This window comes from Nicotiana tabacum, chromosome 1 (assembly GCF_000715075.1).
Source record: "Nicotiana tabacum cultivar K326 chromosome 1, ASM71507v2, whole genome shotgun sequence".
Taxonomy (NCBI): Eukaryota; Viridiplantae; Streptophyta; class Magnoliopsida; order Solanales; family Solanaceae; genus Nicotiana; species Nicotiana tabacum.
The window spans coordinates 63,498,819-63,509,182 of NC_134080.1; positions in this window are offsets into that span (position 1 = coordinate 63,498,819).

Below are 10,364 nucleotides of genomic sequence, written 5' to 3' on the forward strand. Positions count from 1 at the left end.
TAGGTCAACAATCAACCACAACTTTTCCTTTAGAACAAGCCTACAAACCAACCGAATCTAACTAATTATCATTCAAACAATTCAAAACAAGCTTTAGAAACTGCCCATGAATGAAAAAGGTTTACTTTTAATCATATTTGAATAAGTCAACCTCAAGCTTGCTTGGTCGAAATCCGAGATTCGGATAGAATCCTGTTTACCCTTGATCGTGGTTATGCGATTTGTTTCAAAATCCGACCTTAGTTTTGAGGCCTAAATCAGAATTTCACAAAATCCCTAAATCATACCCAAAACCCCTAATTTCTACTTTGAAATTCATAGATTTGACGTTAAAATTCTTGGAAAAGTAAAGATAATTGATGGAAACTGAATTAAAGTTGCTTATCGATAAATTTAAGGAGAAAATATTCTTCAAAAAATGCGTCTAGAGAGCGTAGAGTTGAAATATGGTGTAAAATGAGCTAAGTTCTGTTTTCCCCAACTTTTACCCAACTACAGACATCATAATTGTGAACTCTTGTTCGCAATTGCGATATCCGTAAATGCAAACTGCTGATTGCAGTGTCATAGACATATAGACGTCACAAATGCGACTTTTACTTCACAATTGCGAAGATCCCCTCCATTACAAATGTGAACTGATTTGCAAAGCTGCCTGCCATTTGCTATATATCGCAAATGCGACTTCTGGGTTGCAAATGCGGCCACCCACCTGTCCACAAATGTGACTATCTCTTCGCATTTGCGAAATCTTCAATCTCATCCCCAAATTTGCATTTGCGAACCTGACACCACCAATGCGAGGCTTGTAATTGCGATAAGTTCTTTGCAAATGCGAGACCTGCAACCTAAACACACCAGTTGCTATATCTATTGTCCAAAACATTCCATAACGCATTTGAAACTCACCCGAGTCCCTTGGTCTCCAATCCAACATCCAAACAAGTGTAATAACATCAAATATCATGAATCGGTGATCAAAACTCAAGATTTTCTACGTGAAACTCAACTTTGCCAATTTTTCACATAATGCGCTGAAACGCGCTTGGGTCATTCGGGAATCGGGACCCCAACCAAACATGCTTAATGGTCCAAAAATATCATATAAACCTACCAAAATCGCCGAAACACCGATTCGAGGTTGTTCACCAAAAACGTTGACATTGGTTAACGCTAGCCTTATTTTAAATAAAAAATCACATTTTCTTCAAAATTTCATATAAAAGCTTTCCAAAAAATGACATGGACCATGCACACAAGTCATATATCATCAAATGAAGCTATGTGAAGTCTCAGAACACAGAAATTGAAGCTAGTACTCAAAATGACCTATTGGATCGTCACATTCTCCACATCTAAAAGAAATTTTCTTCCTCGAACGGACATAGAAATATACCTAGATTGGTAAAAAGGAGCGGGTATCTACTCTTCATATCGGACTCAGACTCGCATGTAGCCTCCTCGATCTGCTGATCTCTCCATTGCACTTTCATAGAAAGAAAACTCTTAGACCTCAACTTTCGAACTTGATGGTCTAGAATAGTCACTAACTCTTCCTCATAGGTCAAATTTTCATCAAGTTACATCGTGCTGAAGTTAAAACATGTGACATATCCTCATGGTACTTTCGATGCATTGAGACATGAAATACCAGATGTACCCCTGCTAGGATAAGAGGCAATTCAAGCCTATAAGCAACCTCCCCAACTCTCCCCAAGATCTTAAATGGGTCAATAAACCTCGGGCTCAACTTGCACTTCTTCCAAATCGCATTACTCCCTTCATAGGCGATACCCATAGTAGAACCTTCTTACCCACTATGTAGGCCATATCTCAAACTTTACGGTTTGCATAAATCTTTTGCCTGGACTAAGTTGCACAAAGTCACTCCTGAATCACCTTAACCTTTTTCAAGGCATCACAAACCAAATCAGTTCCTAACAATCTAGACTTAACGTGCTCAAACCAACCAACCAGCAAACGACATCGCCTCCCATATAAGGCCTCGTATAGAGCCATCTAAATACTCGATGGATAGCAATTATTATAGGAGAACTAGTAAAAACTGGTCCCACTGCCACCAAAATCCATAGATCATGCCTACAACATATCATCCAAAATCTGAATAGTGTGCGCGGCCTGTCCGTTTGTTTGAGGATGAAACATGGTACTCAGCTCGACCCACGTGCCCAATTCACGCTACATGGCTCTCCAAACTGCAAAATGAACTGCATGCCCCGGTAAGAAATGATGTAAATAGGCACAACATGCAGGAGGATAATCTCCCAGATGTAGATCTGAGCCAACTGCTCTAAAGAATAGGAAGTCAACATCACAATAAAAGGTGAGGACTTAATCAATCGGTCCACAATACCCCATACTACGTCATACTTCCTCAAGGTTTGTGGTAAGCCTACCACAAAATCCATCATGATGCTCTCCCACTTCCACTCTGGTATCTCAAATCTCTAAGTCAACCCAGCTGGATTCTGATGCTCGTACTTCACCCATTGACAATTCAAACACCAAGAGACATGACTGAACATATCTTTATTCATCCTCTGCCACCAATAGTGTGAGTTAAAGTCACGATACATTTTCATGATACCTGGGTGAATGGAATAGCGTGAACTATGAGCCCCTTCAAAGATCATTTCTCTCAACCCAACAATATTTGGAACACAAATCTACCCCTGAAGCCGCATAACACCGTCATCTCCAATTATAACCTCTTTGGCACCACCCTATTGCAATGTGTCTTTCAAGACGAACAAGTGAGGATCATCAAATTGGCAAGCCTTGATACTCTCCAACAACGATGATTGTGACACAACACAAGTAAGAACTCGGCTCGGCTCCGATATATCCAACCTCACGAATAGATTAGCCATGGCCTGAACATCCACAACTAGTGGCCTCTCTACTACCGATAAATATACCAAACTGCCCATGCTCTTAGCTTTCCTACTCAATGCATCGGCCATCATATTGACCATCCTCATATAGTATAATATGGTGATATTGTAATCTTTCAATAACTCTAACCATCTTCGCTGCCACACATTAAGGTCCTTCTACTTGAACGGGTGTTGGAGACTCTGATGGTCAGTATAGACCTCACATGGAACACTGTATAGGTAGTGCCTCCAAATCCTAAGCATGTGAACAATGGCTGCCAACTCTAAATCATGCACATGGTAATTCTTATCATGAACCTTCAACTGACTAGACACGTAGGCAATTAACGTACCGTCCTGTATCAATACCGTGCCAAGCCCAATACACGATACATCACAATACATAGTGTATGATCCCAAACCTGAAGGTAACACTAACACTAGGGCTATAATCAATGTAGTCTTGATCTTCTGAAAGCTCGCCTCACACTCATTGGACCATCTAAAATGATCACCCTTCTAGGTCAACTTGGTCAATGTGGCTAAGATAGATGAAAATTCCTCCACGAACCAGCAATAATACCCTGCCAAACCCAAGAAGCTCCGAATCTTTGTAGCTGATGTAGGTCTAGGACAGTTCTGAACTACCTCAATCTTCTTAAAATCAACCTTGATACCCTCGAAAGATACAACATGACCCAAAAAGGCAACCGATTTCAACCAGAACCCACACTTCGAAAACTTGGCATATAACTGATGATCCTTCAAAGTCTGAAGTACAATTTGTAGGTGATGCTCATATTCCTCTGATTGCGGGAGTAAACCAAAATATCATCTATGAAGACGATCATGTAGGAATCTAGATAGGATTTGAAAACCTGGTTCATCAAATCCATAAAGGTTGTTGGGGCATTGGTCAAGCCAAATGACATCACTAAGAACTAGTAGTGACCATACCGAGTCCAAAAAGTTGTCTTAGGGATATCCAATGCCCTAATATTCACTTGATGGTGGCCCAATCTCAAATCAATGCAATTCTGGATCTTTAAACATGCTGACAGTAATTTCTGAGGCTAACACACAATTACTGGATAAATTGATACACCTAAAGGTAGGATTTCTAACAAACCATAATGTTGGTCTCATAGGTAGGATTTCTAACATGTAAACACAACATAAAACCTATAGGTAGATTTCTACCCATTCTATGCAAACGTTAAAACTAAGCTTAGTTTTCCCAATTCACTATTGCCCCAATCGTTATTACAAATAATTATCACAGACCACAATTGAATGAATGAATTAAAGATTATATAAACTATAGGAAGCCTGCAGCAAGCCCAAATGCACCTGGACAAACCGGGTCTGCAACTCGCAGCATCTCCAAAGCCCATGTTCATAGGTACAACATGACCAATGGTGAGTGATTCACCCATATCTCAAATCTCTAGTGTGTCAGTGTTCTCAAGGGCTTCAAGAACACCAGGGCAGTGCTCACACTAGACAAGAATGATCAGAACAGGTCAAGGAAAACTATGGACCAAATCCTGGTCCATCAGAGTTCACAAGGGTCTCATAGGAACCCTGAGTAGTGCTCACACCTGGAAAACCAAGGGACAAGGCCAAGATTACTTTGGCTTTCAGCCAGCGAGGATTAGAATTCAGTATAGTGTAAAACAAGATCAGGAAACAAGTTTAAGGACAAAATCACACTTAGAACAAAGGCAAACACATTGAAACTAAACAGACCTGAAACTTACAAGTTTGAAACAGGTTGACAAAGAACATTTTTTAAACATGCTTCACAAAAGCAATAAAGAGTTCAAATTGGGATAAGTTATAGGAAATCAATCATTAGTCAATAGGCATATTGGTTATCAATAAACATTAACAAAGAGGATGCGACATGGTGGGAACAGGATCAAGTGAATTCATGACAACAAACATAGCAATAAACTGACGAGTTTACATGGTGAATCAGTGTCACAAACACAATTAATACCAAGTGGCAGTCTTAAGTTACACATATTCACAGAAGTTCATCAATTAATTCATGGAGTTTAAGCATGTCTAAAACACATAGAGCAATGAATATAATAACAGTAGCATATTGGACAAGTGACATAGTAGGGAGGTTTCAATAACTTACTAGCTTAGATGAAACAGAAAGAAGATAGGTAATGCCACAATGATCATCAACAATAGTAAACAGCAAAAGGTTTCTGGCCTTGGCTTCCTGCCGGCCAGGAATTAAAGCAGAGTAGAACATAGTATATATTGTTTCAATAGTGAGAGATACTCTGATTTAAGGGGAATAGGGGAGAGGTTTAAATAGCACCGGACTAGCACATAAATATGGCAATAATCAATCAAGGAAGCATCTAATAGTCAATTAAGGGAAGAAAACTCAGAACCTTATTTAAGGTAAGCCAGAAGTAACAAGTGCATTGACACGTAAAACATAGAGTTAGAGATTTTAATATGGTAATTAAGGACTCAAACAGATTTGAGGAATTAAAGATTCTAAAGTTTAGAGTAAGTGAAATTGGTCAACATTTAACGGCAAGAATCACAAAACATATAGATAGAATCACTGAAGGAAACAATGAAAGAAAAAATCGAAAACCCTAATTTTTAGGGTAAGTAATAATTAATTAGAAATTAATGGCAAGAGTTATAATAAAGATGCATAGAGACATATAGATGGGAATAACTAAATATTGAACCAGATTTGGTTCGATTTCAAAGAATCAAAACCCTAATTTTTAGGGTAAATAAAAATTAGTTAGAAATATCTACGAGAAATCATAATAAAGATGCACATAGATAGATATACGGAAACATTATAGGGAAATATTTAGCAAAAATAGAAAAGCTATAATAGGTATTGAAGAATCGAGAAAATTTTAGAGATTCATACCATAAAGAGACGAAGAATAAACATAGATAGAAAGAAGCAAAGATCTGAACCAGATTTGGTTCAAAATAAGAGAGATCTGTTTGCCATGTTAGGCAAGCAATTATGTAACACCCTAAATGGGTAGCCAGTAGCGAGACAAGATGAATAAGGTAAGAAGATCGTTGATGGATTTCATATCTGGGTTAGAATCAAAAGGGGAAATGGGGGTATGGTGCTAGGGTTTCTTCAGAGGTGAGAGACGAGAGCGTTCTGGGGCGCCGGGTGGTGTTAAATGATTAGGGTTAGGGGTTTAATTAGGTTTAAAGATGTCACGACCCTAAAACCGACCCGATCGTGATGGCGCCTACCATGAAACTAGGCCAGCTGACACAATTCCCAGATTGAACCATTATTCTATAAAAGTCATTTTAAGCTGTTAATTAACAAAATGTCTCACAATATAAGTTTAAATAACCAGTGCGGAAATAAAACATAAGCCCGAAATTGGAGTGTCACCAATCATGAGCAACTACAAATCTGTCTAGAACAAGAAAGGCCAACATAGTCCGAAAATAAAATACTAAAAGAGTCTGAGTAAGGTAAGAAGGAGAAGTGCAGGGCTGCGAACGCCAAGCAACTACCTAGCCAACTCCAGAGAACTGCTGGAAGATTAATCAACACTCACTATCGTGTCCTGAGACCCCTGGATCTGCACACAAGGTGCAGGGAGTAATGTGACTACGCTAACCTAGTTATAAGTAATAAAAGTAAAAGCAATTGAGCAGTAAGAAAATAGGTAATTCCATGTCATAACACTACAGCAAAATTGTATATGTCCTAAACAATTCATAAATCAATTAACTCGTAAAAGCAACTAAGTTTCAGTAAAAACCCTTTTCGTTTAAAGACCTCTTTCAATAGTTCAAACAAGTGGTGAAACAGTGAGTAAAAATGATAGAAACGTAAACAGCCCCTCGTGCAAAACATGTACCATAAACTGCCCCTCGAGCAAAATATCATAAACAGAACTAGTCCCTCGAGCTACCTCATAGTCACTCGTAATCAGCCCCTCGGGAAACAATATCAATCAACAAACAGCCCCTCGGGCTACGTCACATCACTCACACCGGGTACCCGCGCTCACTAGGGGTGTTCAGAATCTGAAAGGGCTCCTACAACCCAAGTGCTATCAGAAGCCATCTCGTGGCATAATAAATCAGGCCCTCGGCCTCTCATATATCACAAATCAGTGCATGCTGTAGCGCGTAGCCCGATCCCATAATATCCTCACAACACAAGACCTCGGACTCACTCAATCAAAACCTCTCAAGCCACTCGGGAAAATTGTGAAACAGAATGCTCAGCCCAAAATATCATTTAAAGTATCAAAATGAATTAAATATGGCTGAGTTATGAAATCAGTAAAATACAGCATGACTGAGTACAAATATTAAGTCCAAGCAGTGAGGAATAGTAGTAAAAAGCCCCTAAGCGTCCAAAACAGTTGGCACGAGGCCCAAATATGACATTTAGCCCAAAACATAGTAATACTTTCCAAAACACAATGATATCAAACAGTTTTCAATCAAATACGCGACTTAACAGTCGTACGAGACGGACCAAGTCACAATTCCCAACAGTGCACAACCCCACGCACGTCATCTAGCGTGTGATTCACCTCAAAGTAGCACCACGAAGTGAAATCCGGGGTTTCATACCCTCAGGATAACATTTACAATCATTACTTACCTCAAACCAGTCCAAGCTATAGCCCGCGGTGCCTTTGCCTCTCGAATTGGCCTCCAAATGCTCCGAATCTATCCAAAACCAGATTCATGCCGTCAATATAAGCTAAAGGAACAAAGCCCACTTGAAAAAAAATAAACTACATTAAAAATATCAAAATTGGCCAAACCCGACCCTCAGGCCCACGTCTCGCAATTTGATAAAAATCACATCACAAGAATCCTTATTTTCCCACGAGTCTATACATACCAAGAACATCAAAATCAGACCTCAAATGGCCCCTTAAATCCCCAATCAAAGCTCTCAAATTACAAGCCCTAATTCTCTAATTGTAACCCTTAAATCCCAATAATTTCATGTCTAATCAGTTAGAAATCACCATGTAATCGAGTATTGAGTTCACAAATCTTAGATCCAAGCGTTACCCCTTGAATCCCTCTTCAAATCCTCTCAAAAAGCTCCAAGCCCGTCTCAAAAATAGAGGAAATAAATTGAAAATTGCGAAGAGAAGCTTATATAGTTTTCTGACCCAGGGATTCCGCATCTGCGGTCCCTTAAGCGCCCCTGCACTACCGCTTTTGTGGACATTTTCCCGCTTCTGGGGTTTTCACTTAAGAGGCCAACTTCCGCACCTCCGCCTAAGGCCTCGCACCTACGGGCTCGAAGGTACGGTTAATCATCCGCTCCTGCGACTAAGCCCGCTCCTGTGGCTGCCTCCACGCACCTGCAATCATTGCACCTGCGATCACCAATCCGCAGGTGCGGAAACAATAGAAGCAGCAATGTCTGCAACACAACTCCAAGTCCAAACTTTCCGACAACCACCCAAATCCATCCCGAGGCGCTTGGGGCCTCAACCAAACAAGTCATATAACTCCATTCAAACTTGTTACAACCTTTGGAACACTCAAAATAACATCAAAACACCCTCGGATTCAAGCCTAAGGATTCCAAAACATCCGAATTCCGCCATCAATCAAAACGTCTATCAAACCTCATCTGAATGATCTAAAATTTTTCACACACGTCCCAAATGACCCAAAGGACATACCCCAATTTTCGGAATTCCAATCCGACCCCGATATCAAAATTTTCACTACCAACCAGAAAACGCTAAAACTCTAATTTTGCCAATTCAAGCCTAAATCTACCACAGACCTCCAAAATACATTCCGATCATGATCCTAAGTCCCAAATCACCTCACGAAGCTATCCGAACAATAAAAACCAAGTTCCGAGATCATTTACTAACAAGTCAACTTTTAGTTGACTTTTTCTACTAAAGCTTCCAAAAAAAACTAAGTATCTCATTTCTCTACAAAACCACTCCGAACCAAAACCAACCAACGTGATACGATGAAATGTAGCTGAACAACACATAAATAAGCAGGAATGGGGGAAACAGAGCAGTAACTCATGAAATGATCGGGCGGGTCGTTACAAAACAGACGGGGTGAATAAGGGTCGTTAATCTTGAGAGATCAACGGCTGGGATTAAAGATAAATAGGGTGGGTCGTATAAAATGGGTATCGATCAGGTTTTAGTAAGGGGTTATTTGGTTTGGGCTTAAGGTGATTGGGCTAGGTGTATTGGGCTGGTTTGGGTAATCTTAGGTCCAAAATCAATTTAAAATTGGGCCAGATTTAAATAATCAAATTTAACCAATAAATAATTTGTAAAAATAATAGATGAATAACAAAAATATAATTTGTGCACTAAATGATTTAAATTAGTTATTTAGCAGTTTAAAAATATAAAAAATTATTTTCTGCACAAATAGTGTAATTATACATTAATATGAGCTATTATTGCAAAGATGTGCAATTTGGCCTTAAAAATGCAAATGTAACTATAAAAAATATTTAAACATTATGTTGGCAAAATTTAGATGATTAAATAATCATAAAAATAATATGAAGGATAATTATTGGATATTTATATGATAAAATGCAAGAATAAATTGATTTAAAGCCTTTAAAAACTATGGAAAATTATGAAAAATACTTGTGCATGCTTGTAAATCAAATGATGATTCATGTGCACTATTTTGTGTGTGTGTATATATATATATATATATATATATATATATATATATATATATATATATATATATATATATATATATATATATATATATATATATATATATATATGGATAATATGCGAGAAAATTGGGTATCAACAGCTGCCCCTCTTTACCCGAGAAGGATGAAAGAGTTGTCGGGTAAAGAAATGACGACCGATTTTGACTGAATGGGGTGTTTTGAAAAATATAGGCCGCACCCTAGTCTCTGATCTTCCTACATATCCATGGTTTTACAAGAATCATGTCTTGTGTAGTTCTGGACCCAACGGTGAATGGAATCGATGGAATTGTTATAGGAATAGTCGTGTGTTTTGGAAATGGTTCTTTTGGGAAGGATAGTATTGGATGGATTTATGCGGAGTTATGAATGTGAATCTAAAATGTAACGGATATATCACAGGGCAGATATCTGAACGGTCATGGAGTAAAGGCGAGTAATTGATGGGAGTTGGTTATGTGTAAAACATTTGCGGAATGTGAACATTGTAAACGGAAACATGAGCGAAAATTGCTCCCGTTTGAAGAACATTTACTTCTTGGATTACCTGCAAAACTTAAAATACGATGTGTGCAAATATATATGGGTTACTGCGAGAATTTAAACATGATGCAGACTCCCTTTGCACCATGAAGGTTGTCTTTGGACGGTGAGGATGATGTCCTTAGACCATGACGTCTCGGGCCATGAATCATGAGATAAGGGATTCGCAGGCCATAAAATGATGTTCTCGGGCC